Source organism: Lolium perenne, chromosome 3, assembly GCF_019359855.2.
Source record: "Lolium perenne isolate Kyuss_39 chromosome 3, Kyuss_2.0, whole genome shotgun sequence".
Classification (NCBI taxonomy): Eukaryota; Viridiplantae; Streptophyta; class Magnoliopsida; order Poales; family Poaceae; genus Lolium; species Lolium perenne.
Window position 1 is genome coordinate 244,686,740 of NC_067246.2, and position 24,023 is coordinate 244,710,762.

Below are 24,023 nucleotides of genomic sequence, written 5' to 3' on the forward strand. Positions count from 1 at the left end.
AAGGAGCTGTCAAGATCGAATTCTCAACAGTCGATATCTGGGGAATGTCCTGCACCTCCTCCTCTACCAAAGAGATGTTTTTTGAAACCGGTGCCCCAAATAATTTTTTATAGAATTCGGTAATGTAGACCTTCAAATTGTCTTCCCCAACAATAGTTCCTTCCTGTTGTTCTAAATGAAATATTTTCTTTCTTCTATGTTTCCCATTTGCAATCAAATGGAAATATCTCGTATTGCTCCCCCCTTCTTGGATATGTTTAACTTTAGCTCTTTGCGCCCATTTAGACACTTCCTCTCTTCTTAATTTATTTAGCTTTTCATTTGCATTTTTAAGCGTTTCTCTCTCCAACACCGATAAGCTATTCGTTTCAGATTCCACATCTAACACATCAATAATACCCATTAACCTATCCTTTTCTTTCTTGTATTGTCCACTTTGGTTCTTTGCACACCCTTTAAGAAATTGTCTGATATGCCTTAGTTTATTCAACCACACATGCATCGGATTCAAACCCACTAATACTGAATTCCATTCCTTTTCAATCATATCAAAAAAAAACTTCTTGTCGCAACCAATGCAACTCGAAGGAAAACTTTGGCTTATTACCCAAATGTGCTTTCACCCCTGAGTCAATAAGAATCGGTGTATGATCAGAGTCCGCCCTTGTCAATGCACGCACAGTGACTAAGGGAAATTTGTGTTCCCAAGAAATGGAGGCAAGCACCCGATCTAGCTTCTCATAAGTTGGTACTTCCCGACGACTTGCCCACGTAAACTGTCTCCCCGATGGAGCAATTTCACGCAGATTCAAATGTTCAATAATGGCATTAAAAACAAAAGGCCAACGAGCTTTAAAATTTTGGAATTGAGATTGCATTTCGAATTTGAAACAAATCTTGTTGTTGTCGACTGAAATTACACTTGTGTAATTTTCATTTCATGAGGTAATTTGGGTGCAAAATTCTAAAATTACAAAATTCTATTGCACCTGTTCAACACAAAAACACAAAGCATTATTAATTTAGTGGAGTCTTGCATTTCTCATTTACCGACTTTGCCACACCTTAGATTTATTCCTGCCTTCGCCGCTGACCATAGCAGCTTATCGGCTACCCCATTGTAACCCGATATATTCGATAATCAAGATCAGACAAGCAAGAAGTAAAGGTTTTACCTCATCGAGGCCCCGAACCTGGATGAATCTCTCTCCTCGTTTGTTTGGTATTCGATGTCTCGTGCTAGTCTGCAGGATTCCGTCAACCCTAAACCCCTCATGGTGGGTATTGCCGAGGAGCACCCTCGTCAGCGACACTGGAAGAAAACGCGTCCCCTAAACGCTCGATCTGGTGCCTTTTAGGAGACGCTTTGGGAGACGCGGCTGGAGATGCTCCTAGTTTTTTCCTTGTAGAAGTTCATGCATTCAGATGTAGTACGAAGGACTTAAGGTCAGCTTACTGAAAGATTTTGTTTTCTTCGTTCAGTTGCCAATGGCCAAGAAATTACTCACCAGCAATTAATTAAGAAGAGATTATTGAAAAGATAAAATGAATACCAAATAACCAGAGTAAAATTTAGGAGTTTGCTCTCGGTTTTTGTTTGAGGGAAAAATATGCTAAGAACTCTACAATACAATATGAGTCTGGGTTCCATCTTTTCAAACATATTATAATATGTAGCACAATTTTTTAAAATAAAAATAAAACAAGGTAGGGGTGGTGGTTTAAACTAAAGACCTAGGATTTGGCAACAATCCACTGGGCTACCATAATGTTTAGTCCACGCTAGACAAACACTGTATATAAAGAGTTGTGCAAAATTTGTCGCGTTGATCGTATGGGCGGCACAAAGTAAAGAGCAGCGCCGACTGTATGAATGCCACACAGTGAAGTGTGACGCGGCTCGTATAGACACCACATAAAATAGTTAGTGGAGTAAAATAGTTTCGTCCGGAGATCATTTTGTGGATTCTTTTGTTCAAACTGTCATTTCTTTGAAAATCGCCTCCTCCACCTCATAAAACTTATCTGAAATTTACCAAAACTTTAATTAAAGAGCAAGCAAATGCTTCTAGAAGACCACGTCTGAGTCTGACCTCGCGCGTGCCCACTGAGTAATAAAGGGGGCTCCATTGACAGTATCGTCACCGGTGACGTTGGCCGTCTAACCTGAAGCTTCAGATCGAGACGACTGGACCGGCAGCACAGCCACGAACCCTGGTCCTGATCATCTCTTGGGCTCTCAAGCACATGAAGCTAAACTGGCTTCGTGGTTGAGAAGGTGCAGTGCCCGTGAAACGCAAACCTGCTGGAACTTGTCAGCCAATAAATGACTGGATCGATCGATCGATCGTACGTACATATGTGGCGCTGAGCTCCTTATCGGAAGAAGATGTGGCACTTGAGCCTGAGCTCATCTCACGGACGGTCGTACGCATATGACTCCAACTCCAATTTCGTTTGTACTCGCCGTAACTGTATCTTCAAGACAGTCAAGTCCCGTCAACACACTTTCGCAAGAAAAAAAGCGGAACGTCCCATCCATATTCAGGCCATGCCAGCGCGACATGTGCTCGCCGCAGAATTTGCAGGAGAAACACCGTGGACAGCAAGCGGAGCCTTCTAGAAGACGTCGATGCCTAGCCGAGATCGGCATCGCGCCAGTAAAAGGGCTCAATGAACATCAACGTCACGGCTTACGTTGGCATCTCACCATGGCGCCACACTGGTATGGTATCCCAAGGAGGATTCGGTGAGTGCTACTCCACAGTAGCCCGGATCAGGACCAATGGACCAGCAGCAAATACGAACCCGTACTTGCCTCTTATTAGGACATTTCTAATGGGCCACCGTATTTTGGATCCAAAAATATTTAAATCGGTCCAAAAAAAAACCAAACAAACACCACATTCATCCTCTTGCGGGTCCTCGGCCTCCTCCTCCGTTGGCATGCGGACAAGGCAGCAGCCAAAGCAGCGGCTCAACGCCTTAGGTTCCCAAGAAATAGAGAAAAACGTTTTTCAATCGCGTCGTCAAAGCTAAATAGCGCCTTATTTTGTGTCCGGTGTTTTCGGTATAGACTCTAATATAGAGTCTCTACCGGGGATGTCGGACACAAAAATAGCATTCGGAAGCATGCATGTAGCTCCTAGTTCCCACATGCATTCTCTTTTCTCACACTTTCTCTACCACACATGGGGTGACCATCTCTATTAAAATGCATGCATCCGAACGCTGTTTGAGGGACACGGCTCAGAAGGGCCTTTTTTTTGTACAGATTTTTTCTCTCTTTTTATCCGACGCTATCCCCAAATGCGTTTCAAATCATCATAACATACGCATTTTGAGGAACGCGACTGGAGATGCTCTGAGACTAGTCGGGGCGCCTGCCCTTTTGGGTGGGGAATGCCGACCCTGCTAACTCTGATGGCTGCTCCGACGCCTCCTCCTTCACTAGCGGCATCTAGGCGCCACCTCCTGCGCCTCGTAGTCTACATTCCCGTCGTCGAGCCCCTCCAGGAGGGCCTCGATGGTTTGACGCCAAGCATCGTGCTTGGCCTCAAACCATGTCGCCCACAGCGGCAAGTTGACCGTACTTGGGGTCCCGTCACAGATCCGACGAATGGAAGACCCTGCGCTGCATAATCTTGGGATGGCTAGAATGGGCACACTGGCCTGGTTCACATGCCACCCGTGGGATAGGGGAACATCTAGCCATAGCAGTAGCCCGCCCGCCTTGGCGAACTAGCTCCACCTCCACCTTGATCTACACATGTCACTCGGAGCGTGGCACAGGGAGGTGATCATGCTGCCTTTGGCCTGGGCACACGAAATAAACAGCGGGCGTGGGCTGAGCCAAAGCCACCAGTCTTGTGGTGGTTGCGGCCTATGCGGAACAATGTGTGGCCCTTCGCCATGGTGATGGTGCCAAGGGTTTTCAAGGTCTAGAGTTTTCAAAACGGAAGCTTGGAGTGACCAGTGGGCTGGCGTGCGGGGAACATGATAGGACCCCATTAAGAGGGATCGTGTGGACCTACGTCTCCCCGCCTCTCTCGATCGCTGACGCACGTTCACGGACACACGCAGACGTGCGTGTTGTCCGCGCTAACCGCAAAACCAACCCAAATTTAGCTTTGAGCTCAAACAGAATCGGTCGCCTCATCCATTTATGAAACGCTGTTGGGCCTCGCGTTTAGGCCGCACGGACAGCAATAGACCGATTATATCCGTTTGTGGTGGCTTATTGGAGATGGTCTTAGAGCATGTCCAGTTCGATCTCCAAACAACATCTGACAAAAGTGTCGGATCTAATAATTTGGGGACGCTGCCATGGGTTGTCGCATCTGAGGCACACCGGTTGCCAGCCACGTTCCCCTAACAGCTTCCCAAATTGATTTTTCTTCTGTTGCAATTTATAGTCTTGAAATCCGACAATAAATAAAATAAAATCAATATTCTTTGTGAATGAAAATAAAACATACAGCAAACCAAATAATTTGAAGTTCAACTTGATAAAGCCATCGATATAGTTGATGACTGGCCTGCAAGCCTCCACCAATGCACTATGAGATCATTTTTCAGTTGGTCATGAGCATTTGGGTCACGGATTTCTGCATGCATGGTGATAAAATTAGCAAAATCCGCGGCTGGTGATCAATATGGGCAAGAGGATCATGACACTCACTCAAATTCATCACCTCCATGTGGAGCTCCCATCGCCACCGCCTCGGTCGCGTCCGCTAGGTCTACCGATGGCGCATCCTCGTCTTTTGCGTGGTCGGTTACTTCCCGCCGCCCCATCGTAGCCACTTCGACGCCATTTTCCGTGGTTGGCCGTCGTTGGTCAGCCGCAGTCAGAATTTCTTTTTGGGCGCCCAAAGCGCAGTAGTCGCCATCGCCGCCATCCGAATGGCTGGTGAAGATTGCCAAGCTAGAGCCAAAGTTAGAACAAACGTCAACCCCGTCGCCATCCCAACGTCCAAAGAGGATTCCCAAGATGGAGCGAAGTTGGAGCCGTACTAGCAAAAACCCTGGAGGATGGCGTACTCCCTTCCCTCGACACCCAGCCACGAAGACGGATGGGCAAGGATCAACGTCACCATCCAGTAGTCTGCCGCTCAAGCGGGCATCATCATCGATCATCAACGACGAGGACAATGATGGCAGCAAAAAAGACGGCGGCCCGTAGATAAGGATTTAGTTTTTCTCTTTTGATATTCGGGTTTAAATTTCATTCATACATGTCAATTATCCTAAATTTGAATGAAAACTACATTTTTAAATTTCGGTTCAAAATATTTGGATTTCTCGTGCCATAATTTCAAAACAGCAATTGGTCGTGCGGGGATTGTGAAATGGACTCGTGGTGTGGTGTTTTCCCATGCCACGGTTACACATAGTTTCTTGGTGTGCAGCCAGAAACGCCATATACTATGGTTGTAATGGTGGCATGTCCGTGCAACTTTACCTGTATGACATAACAGTGGCACCAAGTTGGCGGAATGCCGAGTTAACTCCACCAATTAAAAAAACGGCATGCCACTACAAGACTATTCTCTACCAGTGAGAACTTCTCCACCATTACAAACCTCCGATTGCAGCCGGCATGACTTTCTCCACCTCTGTCTACACCATGAAAATCTATATTTAGATGTTTTTCATGGCACCAACAAGAAAGCGAAGCTTCACCCCACCCCCTCATGAAGCCTTACTTGGCTGAAGATAAGGCCACACAAGACTAGATCGATTCCGATATAGATATCAAGTGGGAACATGTTCCAATCAGCGGAAATCTTCGAGAGGAAGATTGGAATATGTCAGCGTCTGGATTGAGGATGCCGACATGAAGCAGAGCGACAACTTGGCGCTCGAAGATCATCATAGCCAAACCACCTTTATTTAGATCGCAGGAACCACACCCACTGGCCGTCACCGACATGGGTCGGAGTACCACACGCTCGAGCTACAGCTAGAAGAACCCATTGCGGCGCCGCCACCATGGAAGCCGCAGCAGTACAGCCTCCGCCACACGCCGCTGGCCGGAACCGCATCAACAACGGATCTTGGAGGGACCCAACACTAGTAGAAAATTGGCTATAGGTGCATCAATGTTAGTGGTGTGCCTGATTTTTCACGCGCTACTGGTATTAGTTGTAGCGTGTTAAAAAAGGGCACGCTACAGCTAAGTGGTACCAGTAGGGTGGGCTGCTAAACAACACGCTACAGGTAAGTGGGGCCCATATTTTTGTCCAGCCGAAAAGTGTCTGCAGGGTGGCAGATAAGTTTGTATCTGCAGCGTGTGGTGATTTTCGCACACTACTAACATTTGTAGATCCTCATTTTAAGGCACCCTTCTACACTCTCCTTTATTTCACTTGCATTCTTCCTCTTTCCACTTTATCTTATCTGAGCAGCGGCAGCGGCACTCGGCGCACACGCACAACAACGGGAGCAGGGGCTCGGTTGGGCGGCTCCTTATCATCAGCAGCAGCGGCCGCTGTCCGGGTACTAGAAAATCAGCAGGATATTTAATCTTACCACATAAAACTTCTACATCTTTAATAATACCAATTGGAGAGATGGTCTCTCTATTAGCAAGCTGAATAACCACATCAATTTTTTCAAGTTCACAAGAGCCAATTTCATGCATAATTTTCATGTAAAGCTCATAAAGAATAGCACTTGAACTTTCACCAATATCACATAAACAATAATAGCAATGATCACCTATTCTCACAGAAAGCACATGAACACTAGTTTTCTCAGATTTACTAGGATGTGAAACAATATTAGAAGCATCTTCACAGAAGATAATGTGTCCACCTTCTACATTTTCGGTAACAAGGTCCTTTACTATTGCTACCGCAAGTTCAATAGTTATTTGTTCATCAGGTTCTATAGCTTTGTTTGTACTTTTGTTAACCACATTAGTTATAATAGAATGTTACTTTACTTTGGTAGGGAAAGGTACTTTCTCAATATAAGGTTCAGGAAAAACACGATCAACAGTACAAACTTCAATATTTCTAGCAGGAACACAATTAACAATATCTTTATAAGGTGCATGGTACTTGTTCCACTCCTTTTTGAAAACATCAAGATAAGAGACAAATGCCTTAAAACAATTTGCAAGAATTTTAGAATCAAGAACATAAACAACACTAGTATTATGAAAGTCATCAGTTCTCATAAAGGATTCAATGCATTCATAATCATAATTTATACCTGACTTTATTCCTTTGTTATTCTCCCATCTTTCAGTATTTTCCTGAATGCGGTCAAGGAGATCTCATTTAGCTTCTTCATTGATACGTGTAAATGATCCAGAACAAGAAGCATCCAATAAATCCTTATCATGAAGAGAAAGCCTTGCATAGAAGTTATTAATAACAATATTACTAGGGAGCTCATGAATGGGACATTTGAGCATTAGTGACTTCAATCTCCCCCACGCTTGGGAAATACTCCCTCCATCTTGAGGCCAAAAATTATATATTTGATTCCGATCTTTATGAATCTCACTTGGAGGATAAAATTTGGAATAAAAGAGAGGTACAATTTCCTCCCAACCAATAGATCGGCCACTCCTCAGCATCTTATACCATTCCGCATCTCTTCCCTTAAGTGATAAACATAATAACTTCCTCTCAACTTGGTCCATTGAAATACCTGCACATTTGAACAACTCTCATAATTCATGTATAAAGAGTAAATGATCACCAGGATAGACAATTCCATCTCCTAAATAGCGGTTATTCACAAAGCGTTCAACAATTTTCATGGTATTTTAAAAGGATCCAATTGAGCAAGCGGTTTTTCATCTACTACCGTAACAGTGGTAGTAGTAATCCCAAATAGGGAGTCAAATGGAGACTTCTCCATAATGAAATAAAGTGGAAGACAGAAATAAATACAACACTTACAATAAAAAAATTCCTTTACCAATTCCACTCTTAAATAACGCTTCACTCCCCGGCAACGGCGCCATAAAATAGTCTTGATGACCCACAAGTATAAGTGGTGTATCGTAGTACTTTTGATAAATAAGAGTGTCAAACCCAACAAGGAGCAGAAGGTGTGGACAACCAGTTTTGATCAAGGGTTCACTATAAACACTAGCAAACAGGTTTTCAGGAGTATTTGGTATTGCAAATAAATAAAGTACGAGTAAGTAAAAGACAATAATAATAATTGCAGTGAGTGGCCCAATCCTTTCTAGAGCAAAGGACAAGCCGGCTGTTTTACTTATGATGACTAAACGTTCCTGAGGACACACGAGAATTTCATCAAGTGCTTTCGCTTCACTTAGCTGAATAATCTTTATCAGATTGGTAGGTGTTGTGTGGGTGAACCTATGCTAATGCACTACCCCTACTTGGACTAATGCATACTTGTGATTATACCCCTTGCAAGCATCCGTAACTACAAGAAAGTAACTAAGATAAATCTAACCACATCATTAAACTTTCAGATCCTACACTCCCTCATGCACTGGTTTCCTAACGGGGGTTTAGGTTTCTGTCACTCCCGCAACCCCACAATTAGTAGCCAAATACACGATGTATTCCCCTAGGCTCATAAAGGTGAAGTATCATGCAGTCGACGTTCACATGATACCACTAGAAGAATAACACCACAACTTAAATATCAAACCATTAAATATTACTCAACATAGTTCTGCTACTAACATCATGACTTCTCCCATGTCCTCAAGAACTAAACGAACTAATCACAAGACATCACGTGGATCATAATCAGAGGTGATATAATGATGAATAACAATCTGGACATAAACCTTAGTTCAATGGTTTCACTCAATAGAATCAACTAAAAGGAGTAATCAACACCGGGAAAGTTTTCCCTATGAACTAGACAAGATCAAACCCAAAAATGTTACAGCTAGATAGAGTGGAGATGGTGGTGATGACAGTGCTGGTGGTGGAGATGATGATGATGATCCCGATGAAGTCCAGCTCGATGATGGTGATGATGCCGACGATTTCCCCCCTCCGGGAAGGAATTTCACCGACATATTTCTGCCTGCCGGAGAGCTTTTCTCTCTCTGTGTGGTTTTCCGCCCCGTAGCAGCGGCGGAATATTTCTCTGTTCGCTCCTCCACTGTTTAGGGTTCTCGGGAGATGAAATATGTGAAGGCACGATGTCAGAGGTGGGCCAGGGCCACCACACCATGCCTAGGCGCAGCCAGGGTGGCCCGCATCTAGGGGTGGTGTGGGCCCCTCTTGGGCCACCTCAGACCCCCTTCCGGCTTTCCTCCGGCATCTGGCAAAATATATGGTATCTTGACGGTCCTTTTTCCAGCAGAATTCTGACTCCGGCAGTTAATTCTCCAATAATCATCAAACATGCAAAATAGATGAAATAACATAAGTATCATCTCTAAATATGAAATATATCAATGAATAACAGTAAATTATGCTATAAAATAGTGATGCAATTTGGACGTATCAGCGCCACCTGGCCTCGTTCGGGCCTTGTGGCTCACCTCTCGTGATCCAAAGCTCCAGGGGCCTTATTTTGGTGAAAAACTTCCTTGGTATTTTTCCCCGATTTTATTTCCTGCGAAAACTTGACAAAAAGGAGACCTTGCTAAAAACAACATTAGATTCAGCATTTTTTTTATCAAAGTATGGTGAGATTCCGGAGTAACTCATTGAGAAAAGTTCTTGAAAAAGTAGATACATTTGGGATGTATCAACTCCCCAAGCTTAGCTCGTTGTTTGTCCTCAAACAACTCAAACGCAGTGTAGAAGCGATAAAAGACTCTGACTAGAACTTTGCTCAATGCATGCATAAACAATTTAACATGGCAAGTATTAGAAACATAGCTTCACAAATGAATGACAAAGTGTTACTAAATATGCACTATGTTCATGTTCCTCTATCTATGCATGACGTAAAGGAGGTACTATATGGCAACACTATTTGGACAAGATTAATTGGTAGTAGCAAAAAGGAAAGTTCTATCATAGCATTTGATTGAATCATGAGCAAGGTGGTTGAGACCTTTCGATTCCTTCAATTGTTGACTAGTAATTTCATCATACTTGCATTGCAAAACCAAATAATGGGAGGATGTCGTCTCCTTCCAGTCCTTTAACATTCAGGCTCTCATAGAGGACTCATACATGAGTAAGAAGCTAGTATTTGTGGTTGACCGTAAGGTGGAACGGAAAAGTAGGCATTTTTCTTATTAGCTTTAACACCTTATGAGTGGAAGGGGTATATCCCTTTTTAGCGGGCACTTCTTAATTTTAGCCCTTTCTGTCTTCAAAGCAACCAACTCATTGGGTTCTATTTCTTCTCCTTATTTCCTCTTTTTTTTTTCTTTTTCCAATCTCTCTTTTTTTCACTCTTCTAATTTTAGGATGCTCTTTGCTGAAACTTTCACCATGATTAGGCATGGTTTTTGTTAGCGGCCCATTGCTCTTCTCTCACGAGTATCGCAATGAGGTACCTCCATACCTCCTATACAAAGGACCAAAGGAGATAGATATCTCTACTATAGGCCATCCATACCGGGACAACATGAACAACATAAGGCGAGCATCCTCCTAACTCTCTCTCTCTCACTTTTTTATCTGGATATTTTCTTTCGTTTCCTTCTATTTTTGCTTTTATTTTTTTTATTTTCTTTCTCTAGGATGTGGCTCAATGTTTCAGGGCTAAAAAGAACAATGGTAGGTCAACAAAATACAGTATCAACCGACTTATATATGTTGCAGCGATGAGTTCTATCATTTAAAGGGTTGGACTGCCACACAGACATCAACCTTCATATTTTAAAGGCACATAGGAATATAATCCATCATTGAATATGTGTTAAGTCCGCAATAACAAGTATGATGGGATGCACAGACTTTACTCAAAACCACTAACTCTTAATCATGTATAAATAGCATTCCTCAATAATATCTCTCTTGCATCATAAATGGAGAGAAGAACACAAAGATAGTAGACATCTAATATCACTTTTCCAAGTATTGATGAAACTATGAACAAGTATTTGCTATCGTTAAATTCCATACATGAATATAGGAAAGGTGTCATACCTCTTATCGATCCTCACATATAGTTTCATCATCGTTGTTCTTCCTCTCCCAACTAGAACTACGCAACAAGCTAAAATATAGAATTAAGAGTTTTAAACTTGGTTCACTCAAAGCATCTCATTATTCTTATAGTAGCATGATGGCTGTCAAATACGCCATATTTTCTCAGGTTTAAACCCTTAGCTAAGTTAAGAAATTGACTAAGTTTACCTCTCAACTTACCACTAATGCCTAGTCCATGCAAAGATGTACAATCCCTTCTATTTTTTGGATGTTGTGTAGGAAATCGCGTCATAATGGCAAATGGACCTGCAATTAATGAAGAACATCACGTCAGGAGCATGGCAAAGTTGACTACACTCGGAAATGCGCTTCTAGGATCTTTAACGGGCATCGGTATGGGTAAGCCCCGCTCGTACCGTCCGCCCGAACCACTCGCCGCTGCGTTCCCGAGGTCAAACCCTATAAAAGTTGTGAAGGGACTCACGCTACAAAGAGAGCCATCCGTCGCCAAACAGGGCCGCCATACACCAGATCCATATGCACCACACCGAAGGAGATCCATCACCATTGTTCATCCATCCCATCTTCCATCTCCTCCATAGCCATAACCATCACCATTGCAATAGAGATCTCGTTGAGAATTGGTGACCATTACAAGAATATTGTGATTTCAATCTAAGTATTTTGCATAATGATTTCTATCTTGGTATTTGATCTTGATATTATTGTGAGTAGTCCTCACGGGCTGCGGGTTGGGGTGAATCCTTGCAACGTTCATGTTTATCTAATCTTATGTTATGTGTAAGGATTGAATATGAGTTTTACAAGCTTGTATCCATGTCCCTTTACCTCGTCTTGATGATCTGTAGGTACCCATATCATTCGACTCAATCAAGGGAAGATGTGGGAGGAGTGGAGAATGGCGTGCTACCACAAAACCACAGTGACAGAAAGGAGAAAGTAACGATACATGTTTAGTGATTCATTTGGGATCATAGCACAATCATCTAGCTTAAGGCTTTGGTATGTATTTATTTACTTAATAACTGTTGTTGTTTGCGGCTGTAAAGACAGTGGTTGGACCATTAGGCTCTTGTCACCTCTAACTTTAGGGGCAAGAGTATTTACGGATGTGCTACTCACAAATCTCTTATACAGGGGCAGAGCTACGTTGGGGCCGTCCCGGGCCATGGCCCGCCCAGCATTTGGTCCATCCTTCGTTAATCTTGTTGGGCCGGCCCAAAAATGCCAACGTTTATGAAAAAAAATAAGCACTTTCCTGCAGCCTGGCCCGCCCAAAATTTTTGTTACAGCTCCGCCACTGCTGTTATATATATTTTATTTGTTACACATATTAACTTCAATTATATATGTATGCATAGCTGCAGGTGAAACCTTAACCCTAGCATATTTCCATTATTAAACACAAACCCCTTAAAAGTAAACTAGATAGGTCCGATAAACTGAAGATAAAGTACACTAGCAAGCCTTGTAGACGGTTCCTCCACACCATTTAGCACTGCTTTCCAAGGTTCAATTAAACCTAGCTCTTCTAGGGAAACAGCTTATCATACTACAATCCGTAATCCGGATCGAAGGTATCAGAGAAATCTTAAAAATATGATTTCAACAAGGTGTATCATGTTGCTGGGATCCATATAAGAGTATAGCACTCATTTTGGACCAATCGAAAATTCAACTAGCCACTTTTAGTGATGAAAAATAAAGTCTTTCAATAAATTCTAGGAGCTATGCAACCCTTTTTTAGCCCCATTTAAACATCCCAGGAGTTTTATCCAAAAAAATTGAAAGTAGGGAATCAAAAGTTTTAAATTCCTGCGAATGTTTCAGTCCAATCGGAGTTACAGGCTAGGAACTAAAAATCAAACAGTGAAGACTAGCATGCAGAAATCTGCAACTCCTTTTCTCTTTTGGAAACAAAAAATATCTATTTGTGTAGGTATGTGCTCCAAAATAGTTAGGCATACTAACTAAGAGAATTTGCATAACATCTTTTGTCCAGCTTTCCCATTTCACCGGGACCAACTTCGAACTACCAGCTATTAAGGTCTACCCTTCCGAATAGACTAGAACAAAGCATTAAGATTCATGAACACGCGTAAAACCTTCGAAATTATTACATCTCCTTGTTTTTTCCCATCTGTCACCTTAGGGATTCGCAGGATAACCATAATGAAAAGCAATACACCTCGCAGATAAATACCAACCTCATATATATGATAAAGTAATATAGGTTCAGTACTGAAATCATGTCACTCGGTCCCTAGTAACAAGCATTAAACATCGCAAAGGTGTACCAACACTCATACATACTAGAATATCTCTTCAAGACGAACATCTAAAATGTCGATACACATGGAGGATTACATGATCAATCTCATTCAAAACCCATCAACCTATTAAGCCTACAGAGAACTACTCACTCATTGTGATGGAGAGTGATCCCATGATGGTTGATGATGATGGCGGTGGCGGCGATGATGAAGAAACCCTCGAAATCCCTCTCTCCGGGGTGAAGATCGTGGTCTTGGCGGTGCTCTGTTTCCCGGAACATTGTGTGCTTCCAGTGGATCAGTTTTTAGGGTATATAAGGCACCTCGCGAAGCGAGGAGGTGAAACGGCGACCGAGGGCCGAACAGGCCTGGGTGGCGTGCCCAAAGATGTAGGGCGCGCCACCTGGCCTCGTTCGGGCCTCGTGGCTCCCCTCTCGTGATCCAAAGATTCAGGGCCCTTCTTTTGGTGAAAAAAATTCGTGGTATTTTTCCCCGATTTTATTTCCCGCGAAAACTTTACAAAAAGGAGACTTTGGTAAAAATATCATCAGAATCAACAGTTTTTATCCAAGTATGGTGAGATTCCGGAGTAATTTATTGAGCAAAGTGCTTGGAAAAGTAGATATATTTTGGATGTATCAGTGCCCGAGTGTTGGACCATGGTGATGAGGTCCCTCTTGCCGCCCATTGCGCGAGAGGAATTCCTCACAACCCCACTTTGTGAGCAACATGCTGCGAGAATTCACCCTCTTGTAGTCCTTGTTAAGGGCACCCTTCAAAGCATCGCTCTCAGCACGAGAGCGCTTGGTCACCTTCTTTGAGCCTGAGCTGGAGGCTCGTCCACGGCTAAACTCTCTTTGCGAAATTCATTGTACTACAAAATTCAACACAAAACTATAGGCACAAGGTTTATATGATATCAACTAACGACTTCACGTAGTAACTTAGAATCCTAATATGTAGAACCGATGGAATTAAAAAATATTATGAACTCGTCTAGATATACACATGGATTTTTGCAAGTAACACATGGATCAGATGAGAAAACGTACCGATGTCAAGAATACCCCACTCAAATGGAAGAAATCGATGAAGAATCGGCAATTCTAGGCGATTAGGGTTTGTCTTTGAGAGAGAAAGAGAGAGAAAAGGAGAGAAAGAATGGCTGGTTTTGGCTTCCTAGTCAGCCACCATCAAATTTGATGTGCGACGCACACGGTACGGGCGCGGTACGGGTACATCCCACCATGCCCGTGGTTGTTATGATAGATGCGTCGATATAGGGTTTGGATCACGTAACTGGCGGTGTTACGGGTGCGTGGTACGGCGGCGCCCGGTCGTACCGGCGATCGTTAAACTTACTGTGAGTTGGCGATTATTTCGCCCAAGGTTCGGTACGGATGTACGGTATGGGGCGTCCAATCGTACCACTGGTCGTTAACCAAGCAGTGAGTTCTTCTGCTTTGGTTGAAGTTATGGTACATGCACACGGTACGGGCATATCCCAACTATACTAACACTCGTTAAATCTATTGTTCACCTACGACTTAATTGAGTTCATCAGCACTTTTGCCGGCGATTGTCAAGACTTCGACTCGTGTAGCTTCTCTTTTTCTTATTTTCTCTTTTTCTTCCGGTCAAACTTTCACAAGTAAGTTTTAACTTAATATTTTCTCTCCAAAACTTCAGCCATAAGAATTACATTAGAAATAAAAAATTAAATAAGTAAATATATTCAAAGATGGGTTGACTCCAATCAAGCATTTTATTACAAGAACTGGTTGATTTGATTCAACCAAATTTTAGTTTCAAATGCATACCTTTGGTTGCCCATCATCAAGGCACTTACTGCACGAACACGCTTTGCAGGTGGCACATACTTTTCACCACCCTCCGTGTTTCTTCAGAAAGTATGGAATGATCTAATCATCATATATGGTGAAGACAATTTTCCCACTAGTGCAATCAATATTAGTCTCTGCAGTACTAAGAAAAGGTCTATCAAAAACGATTGATAACTTATCATCAAGGCATATCAAATATAGTTAAGTCAGTAGGAATAACGTGTTGATCAATTCTAAGCAGAACATCCTCAATCATGCCAACCGGTTGTTTTGTGGTTTTGTCATCCATTTGCAAAGTAATAGAAGTACGGGAATAATCTCCAAGATCTAATTTCTTGTAGAGAGAATATGGCATAACACTAATACATGCACCTAGATCACATAAAGCATTATAAATGCTAGTTGTTCCTACAGGGCAAGGGATAGTCGGTACACCAGGGTCCCCAAGTTTAGTAGGGAGTTTATCACCATAAGTAGTCATTGGTAGATTTATATATCTGTATATTGTAGTTTCCCCATATATTAGGGGCTTCCTGCATATTTGCACCTGTACATGTACTATATATTGTGGCCTTTGGCCCCCTGATAATACATCAAGCATATTGCCCTAACATGATATCAGAGCAAAACTCGGTCCTCTAGTATGTACATCTACCCGGCCGTCGTTGCCGCTCCTCTGGCCGGCTCGTCTTCTGAACGGCTTCGTCCACTCTTCCTCCGGCCGTGCTTCTTCCCGATCGATCCGTCCAATCGATTCCCTGCTCTCCCCGCTTGTCCCCGCTATGTCCCGATCGTCGAGCGATCGATCCGCTCACCCCCGCCCGCCCTGCAGGTCCCCGCCCCCGACGCTCGGCGCCTCTCCTTCTCTCCGCGCGGGGTTGGACAAAGCTGACGCTCGCTCGCCCCCGCTCTGCAGGTCCCCGCCCCCGCCAGGTCCGGAACCGCCGGGAATCGGGCCGCCGCCGCCGGCCGCTGCCTCCCGGCCGTCCGTCCGTGCCTGCGCCTGCCCTCTCCGCCCGGCTCTCTTCTATACGGCTTCGTCCCGGCCGTCGTCTTGCGTCTCGATCGGTAGCTAATTCCGATATGAGTTGACTCTGAGAAGAAGAAAAAAAGTAAAAAAAAAAAGAAAAAAAAGAGAGAAAGAAAAAGAAGTGCTGATATGTCTTCCTCGTCGGGCTATGTGGCGATTCCTCACTGCCCGGTGATCTTATTGAATTAGAATAAGATCCCAAGTCTCAGCTATTTGATCACATTGAATCTTAACCATCCTAACATGTTTATCTAGGTGACTAGTTGCATGTCCTAGATCATCAAAATCTTCTATCAATTCATTTATATCTTTTTCATGAAGCATGATATGCTTATTAAAATTATGACGAAATGGAATTTGTTGATGCTTACATTGTTGAAAGACTTTAAGCAACTCATCTTCAGCTATTATAGTTTGGAGAATATCAACTTTATTTTCTTGGATAAGTTCGGTTGATATACCTTTTTTCTCCATTGACCTCTTAAACTCAGGCATGAGTCCAGTGTTACAAAGAGCATACATTTCTTTGATTCAATTTCTCTATTTATTGTATTGTTCTTCATTAGAAGCTCTTACCGTAAAAAGGTCCAAACATTGCTCCACGTTTAAATTATTCAAAGATCCTCCTATAGTTGAGTCAATCTTTTGTTTGGTTTGATTAGTGAGCCCATTATAAAAATATTGCACAATTGTACGATTATGAAAACCGTAATTGGGAACGCTCATAAGAATCCTAGAGAATCATTCCCAAGTTTATGCAAAGCTTTCTCCAATACTCTAAAATAAATTGGTTATATCACGTTTAATTTCCTGATTGGAGACATTGGATCGTCGATCGATGGAGCAGCAGAAACCGCGAACGCGGTACCGGTGCGCCTCGTGGTTCTTGTTCTTAGACGTGTAGTGCCATGCAACGCGAATCCAAGACTCCTCGAGCAACATTGATTGGTTCCAGACAGCGCCGTTATATACACCGCGCTGGTGTGGGTTGCGGCAAGAACAGAAGAGGAAAACAGTGTCGACTTCAGACCACACATTTCAGCCACACGCGGAAGAGAGGAAGAGTGAAACTAGCAATGAAGAAAACTATCGTGTTGTACCCTGGCGTTGGCGTCGGCCACCTGGTGCCCATGGCCGAGGTCGCCAAGCTCTTCCTCAAGCACGGCGTGGCCGTCATCGTGGCGCTCGGCGACCCGGGGGTCGAGTCCACGGACTTCTCCGCCGCCGTCGCCCGCGCCAAGGCCTCCAACCCCTCCGTCCACTTCCACGTCCTGCCGCCGCCGCCGCCCGCGTCCGTGGACTCATCAGACTCCCAAGTCGCGTCCCCGAAGCACCACGTCACCAAGATTTTCCAGTTCCTCACCGCCATGAACGGGCCCCTCCGCGACTTCCTCCGCTCGCTGCCCTCCGTCGACGCGCTCATTCTCGACATGTTCTGCGTCGACGCCCAGGACGTCGCCTTCGAGCTCAAGCTGCCCGTCTACTACTTCTACGCGTCGGGCGCCGCCGCCCTCGCCATCTTCCTCAACCTGCCGAGCATGGTCGCCGGCAACACTGCAAGGATGAAGGAGCTCGGCGACTCCGTGATCACTTTCCCGGGTGTTCCCCCGTTCAAAGCTTCGGACTTACCTAACGAAGTTACCAGCGACGGCGAAGCGCTCCCGGCCATCGTAGGCATGTTCGACAGAATGCCTCGCGCCGACGGGATCCTTATCAATTCGTTCGACTCGCTGGAGCCGCGCGCGGTGCGCGCTCTGAGGGACGGGCTCTGCGTCCCTGGTCGTGCCACGCCGCCAGTCTACTGCATCGGGCCGTTGGTCTCGGGAGGAGGTGGAAGCAAGGAGCACGAGTGCACCACGTGGCTGGACGCGCAGCCAGACAAGAGCGTTAGTGTTCCTCTCCTTCGGCAGCATGGGCACCTTCTCCGCCAAGCAGCTTCTGGAGATCGCGGTCGGGCTCGAGAAATCAGGGGAGAGATTCCTGTGGGTTGTCCGGAGCCCGCGCAGTCCGGACTTCACGTACGGCGACGCGCTGCCGGAGCCCGACCTCGACGCGCTCCTGCCGGAAGGCTTCTTGGAGAGAACCAAGGACAGAGGGTTCGTCGTCAAGTCCTGGGCGCCGCAGGTGGAGGTGCTCCGCCACAGGGCGACCGGCGCCTTCGTCACGCACTGCGGCTGGAACTCGACGCTGGAGGGCGTCACCGCCGGTCTGCCGTTGCTCTGCTGGCCGCTGTACGCAGAGCAGAGAGTGAACAAGGTGCAGATAGTGGAAGAGATGAAGCTCGGGGTTGAGATGAGAGGCTACAACGAAGAGGTGGTTAAGGCCGAGGAGGTGGAGGAGAAAGTCAGGTGGGTCATGGCGTCCCACGGCGGCAGGGCGCTCAGGGAGCGGGCGGCGGCAGCCAAGGATGGAGCCGCCGAGGCGCTCAAAGAAGGGGGCTCGTCTCACTTGGCGTTTCTTCAATTCCTCCAGAATCTGGATACTCCAACCCTGCAGCAGGATTGATGTGAAGCTCTAAACCTCTCATGTGGGATTTGGGCAGCGATTCTTTTGATGTTATATGCGAATTATGCTTGTTTCTGCACCTTTTAAAGTTAGTGTCATCTATGTAGGTTTGCTATTTCTAGTTTTCAATCTTGAGCAAAATGAACGCAGAGAGAGCCCGCACTTTTTCCCTCCTTAAGTCTTTTGTCAGATTTGCACTATGACATGCATAGTGTACGGTGTATATTCATCTCTCCATATGACATGTATCAAAGATTCAAAGCTTGTTATGTTTTGAGGTCACATGTTTTATTTTGCATGTATAAAAAAGTAACATCGTGTACCATGGTGTGTAGTGATGTTTCGTTGTGTGATGACGTACATCATTGCATGATAAGATACGTACTAGTACAAAAGTTTTATACTAGTTTATCTAGATTCGTTGTTTTTCATTTAATCTTTGTTATATTGAATATATTTTGTGCACTTGTGGAAAATTAGATAAATGATTTTTGTTGCATCTATGGGAAAATTATATAAATCTTTTTATATATACTGAATACATTTTTCATAAATTTTATAATTTGAGGTTTAAAACTTGGTGAAACTTGATCGAACAATATGAAACCATGAAAACACTAATAAATAGTGTGTCATATATAAATCTAGTTTACTGCACTTTATTTCATAACTATATTTTCCATGTGTACATGGAGTTTCACTAAGTTTCATAGAGTTTGATAAAAAAAAAAATTAGTTTTGAAACTTGTTAGAATATATTTAAAATTTGTCTTGTTTCAAGTCATCGTCATCTGGATCACAAAAGTGCAGTAGAACAAGAACCAAACATTTAATTTAAAATATACAATCTATATTTTGGATCTATAAATTAAAGCATGAGTGGGTGAGGAGAGAGAGGGTGTTTGCATTCACACAATGGCATACTCTCTACTATTACTAGTATTTACAGCCGCCTCCCCAAAGCGGCTCCAAAGGGATTTGGGACGCGCCGAACAAAAAATAGTTCTCAGCCGCGCGCTCCAAAGACCTTTTCCGTCCGGTGCCCCGTGCCCATCCCCGCTACACGGAGGACGCTCCGGGCACGCCGTACACAACGAAATGTGAGGTGAGAAGACGCGGGACCATCACGTCAGCGACTCACGAACGGACGCTCAACCACCGCCTACCTAGCGACGGTCCAGTTGCCGGGAAGGGGAACCATCACAGGGGCAACCGCGTCGATCGACGCGCGAACCGCCAGAATGGAGCGCGAACTCCGCGGAAGAGCAATCGCCGCTCTCTTCAATATCTGCTTCGCCATTCATCCACGCTCAATAAGACTCCTACGTATGCGCTTTCCGATCTACAACCGGCCGGCGCCAGTCATCTCTCCTCTACTCTCTCACAATGAGCGACCTCTCTCAGCTGCCATCAGACACCGACAGCGAGGGGAAGCCGCCGGGATGGCGCCATTGGTGGGACAAAGTTGCAACGCCTAACAGCGATGGTTCCCCACTGCTGGACTGCGAGGAGGAATGGGAGGAGGAGGAGGAGGAAGAGGCTGAGGAGGCGGCGGCGGCCCGGGCGAAGGAGGAGTCGGAGGCGAAAGCGAAGGCGCAGCCGGCGAGCACCATCGATGACGAGGATGATACAAGTTCCTCCGACGCGTCGAAGGACACCGCCTCTTCGGAAGAGGTGACGAGCAAGAAGCGCCACCGAGAGAATGACGAGGCAGGGCCATCAAAGAAGAAGTAGTTTAAATTTTTTTTGAAAGTTTTTATATGTAATTTGTTTATGTTTTTTTTGAAGTTTTTATATGTAATTTGTTTAAGTTGCATAGCTTTGAATATTAGTACAACGTTACACCGTACCTACAAATTTCTTCTATCTATTAAAATAAAAATATAGTATTTTAAAGTTTTGGGGACGCGGCTGGGGAGCGACGTCACGAAGAAAACACGTCCCCCAAACGATAAATCCGGCGCCGTTTGGGGGCCGCTTTGGGGGACGCGGCTGGAGATGCTCTTAGTTCGCTTACTAGGTGTAGTCAAAGACTAACTTTACAAAGTTTGATAAAAAAGTGTTATCCATAATACCAAATACATATAGTATGATGGAAATTCTATTGCATGACATTTTATATTGAAAATGTTGATATTTTCTCATAAATATTTAGTCAAAGTTTATAATTTGGTTAACCCTGAACGCAAAGAAATTGTGAACTCTCTGTGGTTTCTTCTCTGGCCTGGGGCGACTGGTTCTCAACAAATTACAATCTGCTATCATTCCCAACTGATCTAGCAATGTAAGGAAGCTACGTAGTGAAAAAATGGCCCAATATATAGGGTGCATCTGAAAATCAGTCGATTGAGACTTAATAAATTTTAGTCGCTGACGTCAGCTGCTTATTAAGCCATAGTGTAGAAGTACGTGCTTAGTTTCTCAGCCAATTTCATGGGCTGCACATCGGCCTTTGTTTGTTGCTTAGACGTGGGGCAGTAAAAGTTGTTTGACTAGGTTTTTTTTGTCATACAACAACCAGTAGTGAACAAGCCTATTGACATAGTAAAGGTTAGAGAAACGGACCACAAACTTATTTTTAATGCGCGAGGTCAATACAACAAAGCTTGGCGCATCATCCTCGAAAAAAAAACAAAGCTTGGCGCATGAGTTGCAACCCACGTGAATTTCGAAATATTCTAGTTGCAACTCACGTGAAAGGAAAATGCAGGGTGCAACCCACGTCAACTGGAAAAAATATATTCATCTCACCCGCATGCAGCAAGAAAAATATTAGTTAAATCTGACCGACAACTCAAGCTTAACAACAAGTTCTCAGTTACGATCCACAGCAACTGGGAAAATCGATCTAGATGCAATTGGGAGAAGTCCAGTTACATCCCATATGCAAATTAAAATAACCTTTATTGCGACCCACATGCAAGTCGAAAAATCTCAACTGCGGCCTACATGCAACTAAGAAGACCGACATACAACTGGAAAATTTTCAGTTGCAACTCACGTGCAACTAGAAAAATCCAAATTACATCCCGTATGCAAATGAAAAAATCTTTGTTACGACCTGATACGCGTACAACACGTGTCCGTTGGGAACCCCAAAAGGAAGGTGTGATGCGTACAGCGGCAAGTTTTCCCTCAGTAAGAAACCAATGTTTATCGAACCAGTAGGAGCCAAGAAGCACGTTGAAGGTTGATGGTGGCGAGATGTAGTGCGGCGCAACACCAGGGATTCCGGCGCCAACGTGGAACCTGCACAACACAACCAAAGTACTTTGCCCCAACGAAACAGTGAGGTTGTCAATCTCACCGGCTTGCTGTAACAAAGGATTAGATGTATAGTGTGGATGATGATTGTTTGCAGAAAACAATAGAACAAGTATTGCAGTAGATTGTATTCGATTAAAAGAATGGACCGGGGTCCACAGTTCACTAGAGGTGTCTCTCCCATAAGATAAATAGCATGTTGGGTGAACAAATTACAGTTGGGCAATTGACAAATAGAGAGGGCATGACAATGCACATACATGATATGATGAATATGTGAGATTTAATTGGGCATTACGACAAAGTACATAGACCGCTATCCAGCATGCATCTATGCCTAAAAAGTCCACCTTCAGGTTATCATCCGAACCCCTTCCAGTATTAAGTTGAAAACAACAGACAATTGCATTAAATTTGGTGCGTAATGTAATCAATAACTACATCCTCGGACATAGCATCAATGTTTTATCCCTAGTGGCAACAGCACATCCACAACCTTAGAACTTTTACATCGTCCCAGATTTAATGGAGGCATGAACCCACTATCGAGCATAAATACTCCCTCTTGGAGTTAAGAGTAAAAAACTTGGCCAGAGCCTCTACTAATAACGGAGAGCATGCAAGATCATAAACAACACATAGGTAATAGATTGATAATCAACATAGCATAGTATTCTCTATCCATCGGATCCCAACAAACACAACATATAGCATTACAGATAGATGATCTTGATCATGTTAGGCAGCTCACAAGATCCGACAATGAAGCATAATGAGGAGAAGACAACCATCTAGCTACTGCTATGGACCCATAGTCCAGGGGTGAACTACTCACTCATCACTCCGGAGGCGACCATGGCGGTGAAGAGTCCTCCGGGAGATGATTCCCCTCTCCGGCAGGGTGCCGGAGGCGATCTCCTGAATCCCCCGAGATGGGATTGGCGGCGGCGGCGTCTCTGGAAGGTTTTCCGTATCGTGGCTCTCGGTACTGGGGGTTTCGCGACGAAGGCTATAAGTAGGCGGAGGAGATAGGTCAGGGGGCCACACGAGGGCCCCACACGCTAAGCCGGCGCGGCCAAGGGCTGGGCCGCGCCGCCTTAGTGTGTCGGCGCCCCGTGGCCCCACTTCGTATCATCTTCGGTCTTCTGGAAGCTTCGTGTGAAAATAGGCCCCTGGGCGTTGATTTCGTCCAATTCCGAGAATATTTCCTTACTAGGATTTCTGAAACCAAAAACAACAGAAAAAACAGAATCGGCTCTTCGGCATCTCGTTAATAGGTTAGTGCCGGAAAATGCATAAATATGACATAAAGTATGCATAAAACATGTAGATATCATCAATAATGTGGCATGGAACATAAGAAATTATCGATACGTCGGAGACGTATCAGCATCACCAAGCTTAGTTCCTGCTCGTCCCGAGCAGGTAAACGATAACAAAGATAATTTCTGGAGTGACATGCCATCATAACCTTGATCATACTATTGTAAGCATATGTAATGAATGCAGCGATCAAAACAATGGTAAATGACATGAGTAATCAAATGAATCATATAGCAAAGACTTTTCATGAATAGTACTTCAAGACAAGCATCAATAAGTCTTGCATAAGAGTTAACTCATAAAGCAATAATTTCAAAGTAAAGGTATTGAAGCAACACAAAGGAAGATTAAGTTTCAGCGGTTGCTTTCAACTTGTAACATGTATATCTCATGGATATTGTCAACATAAAGTAATATAATAAGTGCAATATGCAAGTATGTAGGAATCAATGCACAGTTCACACAAGCGTTTGCTTCTTGAGATGGAGAGAAATAGGTGAACTGACTCAACATAAAAGTAAAAGAAATGCCCTTCACAGAGGGAAGCATTGATTGCTATATTTGTGCTAGAGCTTTGATTTTAAAAACAAGAAACAATTTTGTCAACGGTAGTAATAAAGCATATGTGTTATGTAAATTATATCCTACAAGTTGCAAGCCTCATGCATAGTATACTAATAGTGCCCGCACCTTG

The 24,023-nt window shown here is 44.2% G+C and overlaps 1 pseudogene; it reads left to right on the forward strand.

Moving 5' to 3' along the window:
* Positions 1-17,220: 17,220 nt before the first annotated feature.
* LOC127343737 (UDP-glycosyltransferase 88A1-like) lies at positions 17,221-19,011 on the forward strand (annotated as a pseudogene).
* Positions 19,012-24,023: the final 5,012 nt, after the last annotated feature.